At 40.3% G+C, this 16,903-nt stretch overlaps 1 protein-coding gene across 1 annotated transcript in view; it reads left to right on the forward strand.

Moving 5' to 3' along the window:
* The first annotated feature begins 294 nt into the window (after positions 1-294).
* Positions 295-16,903, forward strand: part of ESR1 (estrogen receptor 1) — a 182,482-nt gene continuing 165,873 nt past the window's right edge. The window contains exon 1 of the mRNA XM_075267645.1: positions 295-366. The gene's annotated coding sequence lies outside the window, so the exon portion shown is untranslated. The remainder of the gene's footprint in view (positions 367-16,903) is intronic.

The following is a 16,903-nucleotide window of genomic DNA, read 5'->3' on the forward strand; positions in this document are numbered from 1 at the left end:
CTGTTGTAACTTTCTTCTGCATATAGTTTAGTTATAGGAAGCTACATTTGCATGAGCTGTTTCTAATGCTCTCCCACATTCCCTTACCTGTTATCACTCATTTTTACCTAAAAGATAACATCTTATTTTCTTCTTTTAATATAATCTAAACCAAATTATGTTCCGTTCAGATAATTGTGTCTTCTTAGACTCGCTCTTAGCAAGGAGTCCTCATTTTCTCCCTGTGACATCAGCTTGTTGCTGTGGGAATGGCTGGTATTTCATAATGGACTAGTGCAGAGCAGAAAAAGCAGAGGAAGAAGAATGAAGATATTTCACGGGAAGGGCATTTTCTATGCAGAAGTTATCATCTGTTAACACTAGCAGGTAATGCCTTTTTATGTTATAATGATCTCAGATTGCTATTTTACTTTACTATATTATTATATTACTGCCTGTGTTATCCCTATAATAAATGCAATGACAGAACCGTACTTCGCTGTCTGGAGGCTGTAAGTCAGGTACAAATTTAGGATCAAGCCCCTTGTTGGGGTAACTTTGTATGTGTGCAGAATATCCAAGACAGTCTTTAGTAAACAAGGAATTGATATAACTACACTTATTCTGTGTATGGAGGATATGATTATGCAAATAATATATTGATTTATAGCAATACAAGTTAACCAAAACCTGAGATGTTAGCACTCATAACTGAACTACTCTAACCCTATATATTGTATGACATGATAGATTAAACAGGGCCACTGTTTCATAACGTAAAGTGATATATGTTATGTATTGTTCATGCCTAAAAAAATCTGTTTTTTTGGGTACAATATCACAGTATAACTTTTATAAGCATAGAAACTACTCAAAAATACAACATCTATGTTTTATCTATGCATTTTGATGAATACTGAGATGTCTCAGACATTCATATACATTGTTGCCAATAACATATCTCGGTCTACCAAATAATATATCTCGGTCTGCAACAAAAAATCCCCAAACCCTCTCCACCTTTATGACTTTGAAAGAACTTCTTAGTGTTAGTCTGTGTCTGTACTAATAAACGTGTCTGTCGGCTTTGTGTGAAATATTAAGTCATATTATTTATTTAGCTTCCTTATATAGCACCATCATATTTACTTTTATTTACTTTTTATTCCAAAATAATTTTAAGGCCAGGGCCCTACGTGGCATAAACGGCGTGGAAAAAATGCAGCGTTTTACAGTTCCTGCAAAGTGTATGGGATTCTAGAGAAGCCCATCGCCACATTATCAGAAAATACACACAACGGACCCTCAGTTTTAGAAATCGCAGTATGTCAATTATGTCTACAAAAACGTTGGTGGTTTCCCTATAGGTATAATAGAAGCAGAAAGTTCACAGAAGCCTTTTTGCTTTGGGGCGCTACATTGGGTCTTAACCTAAAGGGGTTTTATTCAAATTCCGCATATATTTGAGCCATTTATTAAATGGTATATAGTACAATACAAGAATGTATCAACTGCTTTGGTCATCCAGACCTTTGTCAATGGGCGAATAAGAAGGGGCTGCCTGGAAATCGGTATGCGTACTTTGACGCCTGGATATTGATATTGCCATGTATTTTCTACAATTGACTGTGACAGACCCTCCATTGCACCTTTCCAGTAACAGAGTATGATACATTACTTCATATATAGTAAGTAGTTGGTGGCACGTGTCCAACCATTGTGCAATATGTAGTTGTACAGATATAGATAACATGAAAAGTAACATCTATTGGAATCCTACTGTATATTACTACTTGTACTTTGCATTCTAATTGGTTAACAAAAGTTTGATTAGATATCAAAAATTGGAATAGATCCTAGAAGAAAGTTTTTTTTCTTCTGTTAAAGGATTTTCTTCCTTCTTTTGTTGAACGAAGATGTACAATGGGTGAACTCAGTTTGAGACTATCCTTCTGTTTAGCAGGAAAGTAGGCTGTCAATAATTTCCTCTAGTATGATCAAAGTGTCTAATCTGGAGACTGAAAACAGTGTAAAAAAAAATGCTGACATACCTAGGGGCACAGAGGTAATGAGGCGAGGTGACGCGGCCGCCTCAGGCAGCACGGAGGCTAGGTTTGCCACTGGACATACCATATACACTGCCCCTATGGACTACTGATGCTAGTTGGTTACATGCTGTTTGGCCTTGCTGCTGATCTGTATACAGTGATTGGGTAATTGTAAATGGGGTTACGATCTCCAGGACCCTCAGGAGGAACCATTGTCTTGTGACCTTCATTTGTTGATTCAAAGTGGCCATGAGATATTGCTTTTACCATCAAAGCCAAAGAAATGGAGGGAATACTTGCAGCTTGCCCAAGATTTTTTGTAACTCTCATAGACATAAATGTAGATTGTCATTAATCGTTTAATTTATGGGATATCCTGTGCATATGTCACAAATGCTGAAGCTATTAATCCTGCTTTAATACTTATTGTGTCTTTAGATTTAAGCAGAAGCCCCACATTGCAAAAATGCAGCGTTTTTGGCATTATAGAAATGCTGTGACAAAAAATGTGTTTTTACAGTATCTGCAAAATGAATTAGATTCTTGCACATCCCATCCACACATTGCAGAAAAAAATCCGCAGAAGAAAAGTTGCGTTTTCAAAAACACCACATGTTTGCAAAAAATCTCAGCTTGTCAATTATACCAACGGAGACTCTGGCATTTTCCCTTACTGTGCCGTAAAAACCGCAGTGCGGTCACGCTGTGATTTCTTACAATCGGCGCGTTTTTGGAAATTGCAGCATGTCAATTATACCTACGTAAACACTGGCAGTTTCCCTATAGGTATAATTGAAGCAGAAAGTCTGCGTAGGGAACCTGTGTGAACTTTCTGTCTAAAGACCCGCAGCGCTTTTTTGCTGCGGGACCCCCTGTGGGGCCTTAGCCTCTAGGAAGAAAATATGCTGAGAAAAACTCAGAAAAAACGCATTGAAAAACATTGCGGAAAAGAAACGCAATGCGATTCTGTTGCTTTTTTTTCTGCAGCGTTTTTTTTGGCTATGTTTCGCTACATGAGACCTTAGCCTTATTGTGTGCAATTTCATCTACTTAGTTTTCTTTCTTATAGGGGTCTTGTTGCTGTAAACCCGGAATGTACAAAAGAATAAAAAAACAGAAAACATGAACTCAGCCGCACTGCTATGTGCTGGTTACATGGAAGAAATCTGGTTAGTATCTGTTTCTCACTGTTCATTTACTCCCTGTGTCTTGAGCAATACATGCATATGGAATTTGTATGCGGTTTATCCGCATGCCACAGACACTCATGTGACCTAATAACTAAGCCTCAATTGTGTAACTAATCTGAGCCCCTGCAAGGTATTGTTCTCTAGTAATAGGAGTTGAGCGGGGCTTTGAATTTAGTAATCTGCTCAACGGAAGCAATAAAAAAAGCAAAGTGTTCCCAAATGTATTGAACATTATGGAGCTAATTTCTTAAAACCGTCCAACAAAAAGAAATTGGGCATTTTGGAGCACTTTAGCCTCCCACATGTTTCAGTATTGCTAGAAGTATGCCTTACACATACCATTAATGCAGACCATCTTCTGCTGTTGTTTCTACTCCAAGGGCTTCTATTCCTTCTATAGAGGTAGCAAAGAGGTGAAGCGGGAAGATGTGCAGTATGTTGGCCACATTATGTAAGAATTGCGTAGGCTATCCATCTTCTCTCTACTTATGGCATCTTATTGCCAACTTGCTGCAAAGACTTTCTCTATTGAAAGTTAGAAAATATCCCCAGGTTGTTTCTGTGATTATGAAGCACACAATATTGTGACATCACACAATATTTTTTGGCAGTGATCTCATCGAGATGAAAGACAGACAGCTTCACAATGAGCTCAAAGTGAGCATAGCTAGAAGTAGTAGAAAATCTACTGCCAATTTACGGAGCGGCATACCGCCACATTACACACCGAAGCCCTGCTGCTGGTGGATCTTTCCGTATAGCGTACTTTGCTTTTTCACTGCTCCTGATGCTATTCTCAAGGACCTTCTTCATATATACCTGCTTATGCAGCAACATTAGAGAATCTGATGAAAGCTTAGTTAGCCGAAAAATCATTCTTCATTTTTTGTCTTGCCTGTGGAATATATATATATATATATATATATATATATATATATATATATATATGCATCATTTTGAAAAAGTGCTGATGTTTCTGTTATAGATTTTATTTTTCCATTCGCAGTATGGGGGCTTATTTTTTGCAGGACAGAATGTAATTCATAGTATTACCATTTAAAATGCTGTTCAATGTACTGGGAAGCTGCAAAAAACTGAGAACAGGAGGATTTAGAAAAAAGACGCATTTTCAGCATTGTCTTATGGGTTTTGTTTTATAGTACTCATGGTGCAGCCAAAACGACATGTTACCCATATTCTGCAGGGCATCGCGATCATGGCAGTATCATATATATATATATATATATATATATATATATATATATATATATATATATATATTGTTATGATTTAACACTTTAACAACAATCCAAAATTTGAACAACAACAACGGAAGGTCAGCTAGCCAAGGTTCAGTAAACAGTCGAGCGATGCAGTGCCAAATCGAAGTTCAAAAGATAGTCAGTGAGGAAAGCCAAAGGTCAAGGATAATAGTATAAGCAAAACAGGGACAGTAAAGAGCAAGTATGCACGCGGCAATGGCAAGCACTGGTGTGAATGGGAGCCAAGGCTATATAGGGAGGAAGAACCCGCCCATGGAATTGACAGGATGGCAGGCTGTCAATCACCGGCAAGACAAAATTAACCACTTAATGGACAAAGGCAACAAGGGCAGAAGACTCCAAAAAATAAAATAAAATAAAAAAGGGCAGAAGACGGGTGTGGTGCAATCACAGAACTAGAGCAGAGTACACACAGTGCGACCAAAAACTTTAAGCCAAGACCCAAACTGCACCCGCCTCCTGCGCCGCAGCACACGAGCAGAGGGTAGTGCAGTGACCCGAACAGGCAGAGATGTTACACAAAGCTGCTGGAACAATCTAACTGTCTTTGGACTCCATTGACAACGTGTTGACTTATGTAAACTTCTATTACAAGAATAATCCAGAACATTGAAAAGTTGGGAAAAGATGATTTAATATTGTTATTTTATGCAGAATGCAAGGACCTACTAAGACATGTCAAGAATAGGGTTGAGTGAAAAGATTAGAAAAGATCATATTCCGATCCCGATCTTTTCCCGCGGGATGGAGGTCGGAGGTTATTTACCACAATGCTTGGCTACTGGCCAATTATTGTGAGAAAAACCTAACAATGATTGGCCAGTAGCCAAGCATTGTGGTAAATAACCTCCGAACTTGAACCCGCGGGAAAAGATTGGGATCGGAATCTGATCTTTTCTGATCTTTTCGCTCAACCCTAGTCAAGAAAGATGACAGAAGTCATAAATGACTTCTCACAGTGAGCGGTCAGGACAATTTAAAAAAAAAAAAAAAAAAGATCCATGATTTGTATATTAATACTCAGTGGTGCGTAACAATAACTGAACATTAACGACAAGAGCTAAACTGTGATAGCTTGATGATGGGTCAGAGAACCTCCTAAATGACAGATATTATGGGGTATTCCTGGTATGCAGGGGTGCGCCTCAACCCAAATTGGTCAATAGAAGGACAACTTGTAAAACAGCAACAGAGTCACAGGTGCACAAGTGGGAGCAAAGGCTAACACAACTGGTTGTATTCAACAGAAGAGATGCTGAAGCATAAATGACTAAAATTGTAACCAACTAAATATTATGTATACCTCTCATACGCTAATGCTTCAATCTCCGTAGATATTTTTATTATAATTAGGCAAATGATATTTGCATTGTATGGACATGAAAGTGCTTCTATATAACAAGAACTATTACATAATTATTCATGAATTGCTATTTCAGAAACCAGAACCATTCAGCAGTCTGTGTTACTATTATAATGATAAAATATTGTTCTGCTCTCACATCCCTAGAGAATTACTGTCTATGTTTCCTGGCAACTGCCTAAGAGATGGAAGCGCTAGTAATTTAGTAATTTATCATTCATTTTAGCATAGTAGAAGAAAGAGATAAAACAATATGCTAGAACTAGTTTATACAGATGCCTCTTAATCTTAATGAAAGCAACGGAGCTGCAAATGAGACAGTAAAAACTGTTTATTACTGTTGTCAGTTTTTCTTCAGTAATTTTGTACATGGGTAATTATATTAACATGACAGTTACTTACATAATTGTATTAGCCTATACCAGTGATGGCGAACCTATGGCACGCGTGCCAGAGAGGGCACGCAGAGCCCTCCATGCTGGCACGCGTGCGGTTGCCCGGATCGCTCACCAACAGGGAATCCGGTACAGGATTCCCCGTTGATGAGCGATCACTGCCTTCAGTTGTATGTGCAAATGCACATACAGCTGAAAGCTGTCAGGGTAGGCCGCGGATCGCGCGACCGCGGCCTACACTGGCTGCAGAGTTTGACCTCTGCCCCGACGCGGGCGCGATGACGTCATCAGCGCCGCCAGTGACAAGAAGGTGGATGCCGGCGGCTCTTCAGGGGTGAGTATGAGAGTGGCTCACTGTGTATATGATGTTGGTGGGAGCGCTTATAATACTTGGTGGGGTGTATGATACTGGGGGGGAGTGTATAATACTGGGGGGGCTTATAATACTGGGTGGGGTGTATAATACTGGGGGGAGTGTATAATACTGGGGGGGCTTATAATACTGGGTGGGATGTATAATACTGGGGGGAGTGTATAATACTGGGGGGAGTGTATAATACTGAGGGGGCTTATAATACTGGGGGGGCTTATAATACTGGGGTGGCTTATAATACTGGGGTGGCTTATAATACTGGGGGGTGTACTAAAGAGCATATAATACTGGGGGGGGCCTATTTATAAGCACACAATACTGTGTGTGGATGCCACTGTGGAGCATATAATCCTGTGGGGGGGGGGGACACCTACTGCGGAGCATATAACACTGGGGGGCTACTGTGGTACTGTGGAGAATATAATATTGTGTGGTGGGCCCACTGCAGAGCATATAATACTGTCTGGGGTCCCCTCACTATTTATATCACACAGTATCTGTTTTATAGCAGACGTGATATTAGTACAGGATGTAAGAATATTACACGGTAACTATAAAACAGATCCTGTGCGATGTAAATAGTGAAAATTAATTGTTCAAAGTACCAAATGCCGAGACCTTTACATTTCAGTACAACGTTGTTTGTATTAGTGAAAGCTCTGTAAAGCCCCACATGACTGTAATTTTTGGTCAGTAACTGTCCGCAATTGTGGATCCGCATAGTATTAAGTCTATATTGTCGTGTTGGCACTCCGCGAAAATTTTGTGGGTTTTGGGTTGCAGTTTGGGCACTCGGTTTTTAAAAGGTTCGCCATCACTGGCCTATACCTATATGGACAAGATGTTTCAACAAACAATATGAATCAATATTACAAGCAAAGATAAGAAACTTCGTATTATCATTTATTACAAATTATTTATAAGTCTTCCATTTCTACCCAATTCACTGGTCACTCACTGTATCTGAACACTGTATAGACAAAATGAGATTATTGGCAATGTTCAAGGACCAGCAGATATGCCCTCACTCCTATCTATGTAATTGCTTGAATCTCACTAAATTTTACTATTCTAACTATTGCTTGCAAGCTTTTCAGATCTGTACTCTGTATAATGCAAACCCTACCCTGCACTGTGTATGAATCACAGACCCTACACTATGACCACTGTATCTAGCTTCTGATAATGCTTGCAGCATCTTATATACTGTATATTACATCAACAATGAAACATCCACCTACCACTGTCTATTGGCTGAGGTGCTGTCAGTTACTATCAGATAGTGATAGAACATCAGAATTTCAGTCTCACACATGTCTTCTGTATTTCCTGCTCAGACATGTAACAGTTGCCATTTTATTCCATTGAGATGAATTGCTATTTGTTCAATTTGAGTCAAATCCAGTTCATGATGAAGTTGGTGTCACGTTCGTGTCAAAGTCCAGACACAGATTCCGGGCTGCAGATTGCACCGCTAAGGAAACAGGGGAAGGAGACTATCCCTGGCACTACGGTGGCTAGCTAGGCCCTGCCTACGGGTGGTGGTCAGCTGTCCCCAAGCTAGCCTTGGCCCCGACAACTCCTGGCTATCTAGCACGAAGACCTCAGACAGATAGGGCAAGAGCTGCAAGAGCGCTAGGGACTGGGGATACTAAGGTAGTGACCCCTGCAGAAATAAAGGTGCAGCTGCAGACAAAACAAACAGGATGGGAGGTGCTGGACAATGGACACGCAGCACAACACAATACAAAACAAGAGAAATGAGGAGAGGGACAGTGGAGAGGTGAGACAACAACCAGATGGTGCCAAACATACAGATGTGAAGGACAGGGCAGAGTAGAAGTGTGGAGGGAAAAACCAAACTCACACACAAACAAACAACACTCAAACTCCTTTCAAGTCAGTTACAGCACAAGCAAAACACTCCTCCTCCCAGGGCCACAAATTTTAGGTTGGGACCACAAAAACCGGCAACTATTGGAGCTGCCCTCTTCCTGATAAAGGCCCCAGAATCCTCCCATAGGTTGATGGCAATCCTTAACACCTGAGGTTCGATTCCTGAAACCTCAAGTATGCTCAGAGGACTGACACCAAATGCCAAAACTGATGGTCCAGTGGCAAAGAAACCCCCAGCAGAACACAGGAGCCCAGATCAAATCCCCAGCTGACACCTACACCAACATAAACAAAAATAAGGTCATGGCAGTTGGGACCCGTTTCCGTTATAGTAATTTTCATTATTAGGGGATTACCTTGGTGGTGAAGGGAGTTGGTAGAGCATGTACATCAGGTGATGGATACATGGAACAATAACTGGTCACTCTGCTTTGATCAAGTTATTGACATATAGATTTGGTATGAATATTTGTCCTGGGTGAAGCTAAGTTTAGTTACCACTCTGCCATTATGATCAATAGATTTGAAAATTCTTACTGGACTCTTTTGGATTTGTGTCTGCCTCTACCACTTTAATTCTATGCAGTTGAAAGCTTTGACTGTTGAAAACTTCCTATTTTTGCATTAACCTCTGTTAACATAATAGAAAAGGGATAATAATACAAATGTACATTAGATAATTGAGGGAATTCCTAAGTAGGCAAGAGAGTTACCCCTTTAACTGTAGACATTTCTGCTTAACTCTTGATGCCTATACATCTGTGTTCCTATTACATTTTATGATGGCTCCGTAGTCTTAAAAACAATAAAAGCTAAAGGGCATATTGCACAGGACATTTTTACCATTCCAAAACTATAGGCAGATTGCAGCAGATGTGCTGCAGAGCTGAACTCTTCATTTTATAGTATAAGGCTAAGTTCACATGCAATTCCACGTGTGCATATACCGTTGCGGCTTTCCACTCCGGATTAGGCCCAAATGAATGGGACTAGTCCGGAGTGTGCTGATGTGAGGCGGACGCCGTGGCTGAATAAGATGCGGATTCCTCTTGAAGAAAGGGCAGCTTGCTTCTTTTTTCCGCTAGCTGATGCCACTGTTCCCAGGACATTAGGGGGCCCAGTGGGCCCCTGATGTTTTATGTTTCAATTTTTTTAATAGGCTTTTACCTGCTGGGTTAACCCCAGCAAGTAATGGGCCCTGTTTACTTACCAATTCTCGCTCCACCTCACTGCCGCCTGCACTTCCCCTTCTGCAGCGAGAGCTGTGAGCAGGATCGGGGAATGGTAAGTGAGGCAGCAGGCCCGTGAACCCCACAGACACTGCTATCATTATACTCTGGGGTCTTTTCCTAGTTACATCACTGAACACACATATTTGTCATATAATAGCTTCCATCTCAACACAATGTGAAGTCTAGCACCTCCAAAACCACTTATTAATTTTTGTAGGGTCAGTTAGGGGCATAGTGTACAAACTTTTCTTGTATTAAACTTCAATCTTGCCACTAACAAATTTAAGGCTGGGGACCCACATAGTGTAAATGCTGCAAATTTGCAAAAAAAAACAAAAACAGAAAAATATCTGCAGTGGACATGCTGCAATATCAAAAATCATTGCGTTTTTTTTTTTTTTTTTTATATATATCACAGCATGTCTGTTATACCTAGCAAATCCTATCCACAGATTGTAGAAGAATAAGCGCAGTGGACATGCTGCGATCTCCAATGCCGTCGCAGCATGTCAATTACACATATAGAAACGCCGGCAGGTTTCCTTATAGATATTATTGATGCAAAAAGTCTACAGGTGAAACCTGCATTGCCACCGTGTTTTTTCCCCAACCGTGGGGCCTTAGCCTAAAAGCTGTACTGTATCTTATTTTGGCCCTCCCTCCTTGTATCAGTGCAGTGTAGCCCTCAGATTACTGCTATATACTAGAATTGATTAACTGGATTGTGACTGCACATAACGTGACATTGATGCCATATTGGTTTGACATATAGGGGATTCTCTTTTTAATGTAACCTATCATCTAGATATCAGTTTTGAATTATTTGTGTATGCACTGGTTTCTAAAAGCATCCCGACTTTTCAATGTTGTGATGATAAAATGAGATGCTAAACAGACAAAGAACCACTTCACAAATGCAGATCTTGACCCATTTAAACACTCTATTGCTGCCATAAAATGGATTCATTAAAGTTAATGCTTCAGTAGTCAGAGTTTATTCCATGAACCAAAATTATTGTTGTCATTTCCATCTCTTAACATAATCATTTTTCAGTTTATGATACAAAAACTTTGGGAGAAAAAAAAAATCAAAGGCAACTGCGTCTTACTAATATGAAGGGAAAATATCAAATAGCATTTTGTTACGTTTTCTTGTCCAGTTACTTCAGATTTTCTACGTATCATTATATTATATTTTTTAAATCTTTTAAGGATATTCAGTCATTGAAACTTGGTTAATTTTTCTATATGTTTTCCATCTCTACATTCCAAGTTCATAACTACTTTGTAGATATGGCCATATGACATCAAGTTGTATTTTTAGTTGCCACCACTTTGGGCTACACAATGTTTTGATTAGCATTTATTAGCGTTTGGGGGAGGACCATGCTTTTACTAAAACTTTTCTTTTTACTTTTTTGCTGATGGAGATATGTGAGGACACTTTTACTGTGGGGCAGTAATTTTCATTGGGTTTTGGTAACTGAGGTGGTTAATATACCAAAGTTGGATTATTTTCTGACTTCTGCAGCGAGTCCCAGATCCCTATTGTGTAATACAACAAGAACCCAAAAGAGATGTAGCAGGTACAACTCCTGTGCCTGCTACAGATCTACACCATATTGTTACGACACTGAACATTAACAATATGGTTTCGCAATGAAATAGTATGGCGCAGAGGGGGAAGGGGTTAAAATAATTACAATAAGAAGTGAGAGGTTAACGTAGCCTATCCCTGAATATGTGAAATCTCAAGTGTCAGATTGTCACAGTTTATTGATTTACAGCTATGAGCGAACCATAAGGGGAAGGGTACTATATGGATAAGATTCTATTTTTTTTTCCTGAGTTCAGGAGCTTTAAATGCTCCATAAGTGTAAATGCCACAGTTTCTGCAGCAAAAACCATAGTATTTTTCACAGTGGTGAACCTATCCTCTCTGCTGCTTGAGGTGGATGATCAAAAGACCCCTCCAGTATTCAGTCAGGGCCGGCGTTGGGGGGGGGGGGCAAACTGGCCAATTGCCCAGGGCCCCCACAGTTTAAGGGGCTCCTGCGCTGCCTAATATTTCACCATTATGTTTATATAGTGACCAACCATCTATTCTCACTGACAGACAGTCGGGTCACTCACTGTGCACCGGCTGCTGGGCTGTGCAGTCACTTGTAGCAGCGCAGCAGCCGTGCTAGCAGGGACTCCAGGAAGGCTCTGTATGAGCTGCTGTAAGAGGTAGTAGCCCTGCCCCCGCCTCCAGTTCAGCAAGGCCTGCGGTGCCATCTGAAGCCTTGCTCTCCTCAGACTGAAGTGTCCACTGCTGCAGCTGAGCTCCTGTTCTGCATCCTGCAAGGGCTTCCCCAGAGGAGGAGAGAAGAAGTCCGTACACAGTGAAAGTCAGTGGCGTAACTACTGGGGTAGCAGCGGTAGCAGCTGCCACAGGGCCTGGGACATTAGGGGCCCGGCGACAAACTCTACCGCTGCGTTTTTTTTCTTTTCTTAATAGGCCGTTACCGGCTGGAGTTACATGCGACGTGAGTATGTCATTAAAAAAAGACCACACCACAGAGGACTGCAGCGGAGTGGGAGATAGGTAAGTAACACTGCTTTTTATGTTTGCATCCCCCGGGTCTCCGATTATTATACTCTGGGGTCTGAAAAGAAAAATAATAATTGAATGATAAAAGGAATTTCCGGCACTCAACATTGTATGCTTCCTGTAGTTACCTGCAGATATAATTACCTTTGTATATCTCTATACACATGGATTTTTCTGTACTGTATTGTATATATACTTACATTTAGTATACCATATTTGTTTGTATATCCTATTCTTTATTTTTTTTCAGTTTTTATTTGAGACTGGTGATTTTTCTTTATTTAATGTACATATTTTTTGTGATTTTTATATTTAAGACACACTGAAGAAGGTCTGTTATTGACCGAAACGTCTATGTATCATTGTCAGATATAATAAAATTTGCACAATGGAAGCATACAACGTTGAGTGCCGGAAATTCCTTCTATTATTTGATTATGGCCATGAGAAGCCTTTTCCTGGCACCACACAGTTTAACCGAGTGACGGTACATTGCCTACAAGAGTATAATAATTGTTCATGCGTGTTCATTATGGGGCATAATAGTGTGTGCAGGGGCCACTATGGGATATAATATTGTGTGCAGGGGCAATTATGGGGCATAATATTGTGTGCAGTGGCCACTATGGGGCATAATAGAGCGTGCAGGAATGCGGCAGGAGGAGGGGTCGGTCAAAAGTTCGCCATGGGGCCCCGCCATTCCTAGTTACGCCACTGGTGAATGTAAAAAAGAAAAATACCAGGTACATTCTAGAATTACTATTCCTATTGTGAGCTTTCTCTGTAAAGTTTGAAACACGGACATCTTTGACTCCGCACTTCTCCACACACCCGACCTCCATAAATATATATATATATATATATATATATATATATATATATATATATATATATATAAATAATGCCCCTTCTATTCATAATATCCCCTAATGAACACTTTCATAAATGTCAGTTGCATGCGGAATTATGCCCCACAGCGACCCCTGCAGCATTTATTATGCCCCACAGTGGCCCCTGCAGCCTCTATTACACCCCACAGCGGTCCATGCAGCCTCTATTATGCCCTACAGTTGCACAATAGACTGGGGCTGCTGTGGGGCATAATAGAGGTTGAGGGGACACTGTGGGGAATAACAAGGCTTGAGGGGCTGCTGTGGGGCATAATAGAGGACAAGGGGCCACTGTATGGAATAACAGAGGTTGAGGGGCCACTGTGGGAAATAATAGAGGTTGAGGGGCCACTGTGGGGCATAATAGAGTTAGCAGGGGCCACTGTGGAGCATAATAGAGGTTACAGAGGCCACTGTGGCCCCTGCAACCTCTATTATTCCCCATAGTGGACCACCCAACCTCTATTATGCCCCACAGTGGCCCCTTGGTGTGCCTCTGGTTTTACAGTACCTGCAAAGTGGATGGGATTCTGACTAATCCCATACACCCATTGCAGAAAAATATCTTCCTTTTGCACAGCACTTTTTAGCTGCAGCCACTACATGGGCCTTAACCTAAAACTGTATCAAAATTGTACAGAAGAATCCATACTTACTAGAATGATGTAAAGCAATATAATAATACTCAGCTATGATTTCTCCTACAATGAAAATGATGAAACTCATCTGAAGGATAAGGCTACACTTGACTTTTTTATTGCTCACTGCAAAAGTCAGTAGGATAGCACTTTCCATACAAATACATTGAGTCAAAACCTGTTGAAAATTACCAGACAACTTGCTGAAGACTGCTTTGTTAAATGCGACTTGATGGGATCTTAGAGCAATTTCAAACTGTGCTATGTACTTTTTTTTTCCTGCAAAGTGATATGAAAATTTCTTGGAAATTTCTGCAAAAATCCTTGTTAATGTTTTGGCTATGTGGGAAAAAGCAGTCACTACAAAAATATTGCTTTTTAATGAGGACCTGTCACCAAGTACTAATACCTAGTGACAGATCACATATCATACTGCTGTCTCTGAAGAATTTGGACTTTCTGTTTTTTTTTTTTTTTTTTCTAAATCCTTCCACCCTCTCCAAAGGTTTGTCCCCTGGAAGGTTATTTGTAAACTAGCTCTTATTCCTTAAGTGGGCGCTAACCTTTAGAGAAAATAAAAATAAGGAAGAAAATAAAAGGTTACCTCGCATATAGTGACTATGCTAATTTACATATAACCTTGCAGCGGCCATGGGTTTTGTCCAGGGATACAGATTAACCCATTCCTGCTCTGCACAGTAATATTATGTCGCACTGAGTGTATAGTTAATGTTCAGTACCATAATAGTACAGAGCTGTAATGCTGCGAGCACAGAATCTGCGCCTCCGGCTGTACTTTAACTTGAAGTTCAGGACCAACCACCGGAGTGAGAAAATACTGACTACAGCAGATTAACTCTTTGGATGCCATGAGCAATTATGATAGCAATCACAGCATCCAGGGGCAAGATTCCTTCCACCCCGTCTTCCCTCAGACCCTCGAAGATTGCAGGTGCCAAGGGGTTGCCATGGCAGCCAGGAGGTCAGGTAACATCCTCCTAACGTGAGGTGTTCTGCAATACTAGGTATTACAGGGAATTGCACTGAGGATCTGATATCCCAGCTTCAAGTCCCCTTGTGACATATTTTAAAATATACATTAATAAATAACCAAATAATAAACAGTTATGTTCACATGGAACTAGGAAATGGTTTCATGGCACTTTTTTTTACATGACTTGGTTTTTGCTGCGTTTTTTTTTTGGAACATTTTTCGTTGCGGTTTTACGGGGTTTGTTTTTTGCTTCAGCACACTGCATGGACCAGCAACTCCCTTTAAAAAAAAGTGCCAAAAACACATAAAAAAAACATGTTCATTTTTTTTCCGCCTCCCATTGATTTTAGGCGCAATACGCCTCAAAGTAGGTCTAAGGGTGCATGCACACTACAGAACGCCGGGCGTGTATGAGAGCCGTACACGCCGGCGTTACAGCAGGGCTGCCGAACACTTCCCATTCACTTCAATGGGAGCGCTCGTAAACGCCGCTGTTACGAGCGCTCCCATTGAAGTGAATGGGAAGTGTTCGGCAGTCTGCTGTAATGCCGGCGTGTACGGCTCTCATACACGCCCGGCGTTACTCCGTGTGCATGCACCCGGATGTGCTTTGTGGCTCTGCATATCTGACTGCTTTATGGAGAATTACTTTACAATAAAATTATTTTCATATTATTTTAAATAGGGATCTGGTTCATTGATTGAACATGTTAAAGCTAGGTTCACATTGGTGTCGGCTGTCCGTTGTTCTGGTCTGTCGGAAGGTGAGAAGAATGGGTAGGCAGATTGCTAAAATAGCAGTTACATGTGAAAAGCAATGCATGCAGGACTTTTTCATCTGTCAACTTCAGGCACACACTGTGACAGATTCTCGAATGGATACAAATGTGAATTTAGCCGTAGAAATGCATTGTAAGTGGGTAGTTACTGTCGATATAGTGAGTTTATTATTAATAATAATAACAACAAGAATATGATCAGAATGGTCATATAAAGACATTTTTATGTAACTTAAAAAGGATCTGTCACCAAGTGTAAAAAGCTAAATGCCGAATCTCATTTAATTTTTTGTTTAAGGACCCAGGGTAGTTTGTATGTTCATGCTCAGCGACTTTATTCATATTTCTCTCCATGTCTTCAAGACTTCGTAACTTTTTAATTTTTCTGTCGATATAGCTAAGTGAGGGCTTATTCTGTGCGTGACGGGTTTTACTTTCATATTGGGTTTTATTACCGCTTTTACAAATAAAAGTGTCACCATATTTTGACACCTATAACTTTTTTAAATAATCTATTGACAGAGAAAAGTCAGGGATCTTTATTTGTGGAGTAACTTGTCCTTTCGGGGACACATGGTGGCTCAGTGGTTGGCACTGCAGCCTTGTAGCACTAGAATCCTGGTGTTCAAATCCCACTAAGGGCAAAAAGTCATCTGCAAGGAGTTTGTATGTTCTCTCTGTGTTTGCATGGATTTCCATCCCATATTCCAAAAAAGGCATACTGATAAGGAAAAAATGTACATTGTGGGGCTCACAATTGTACTTTTTACTGGTACCAATGTTATTTTGGTGGAGAAGAAAAATGACCAAAATTACAATTTGTGCATTGTGTGTGTGTTGTTTTTTTAGTGTTAGGGCCTCTTCACACAGAGTTTACGCTCCATGTATTTTGTATACACTCTGCTCATTTTGTTCATTTTACACGTGTAAAAATACACGGAGCGTAAACTCTGTGTGAAGGGGCCCTTACTGGACTAAAAAAAAAAAAAATATTTAGGGATAGTTGGGACTTTTTTTAGGATATGTACACAAAAAGTTTTTGAAGACTGATTTTGGGGTAGAATCCACCTCAAAATCCATCTAAAAAAATGCCTCTTATTCATTTCAATGGGAGTCAGTAGCATTTTTTTCCTTTGCGTGATTTTTTTAGCTAGAGGAGTAAAAAAACTATAAGGGTGCATTCACACGGAGTAAAATGGAGTGTAATTTGGAGTGTAATTTTTACACGTGTAAAAAATTTACACGTGTAT

This window comes from Leptodactylus fuscus, chromosome 3, assembly GCF_031893055.1.
Source record: "Leptodactylus fuscus isolate aLepFus1 chromosome 3, aLepFus1.hap2, whole genome shotgun sequence".
Taxonomy (NCBI): domain Eukaryota; kingdom Metazoa; phylum Chordata; class Amphibia; order Anura; family Leptodactylidae; genus Leptodactylus; species Leptodactylus fuscus.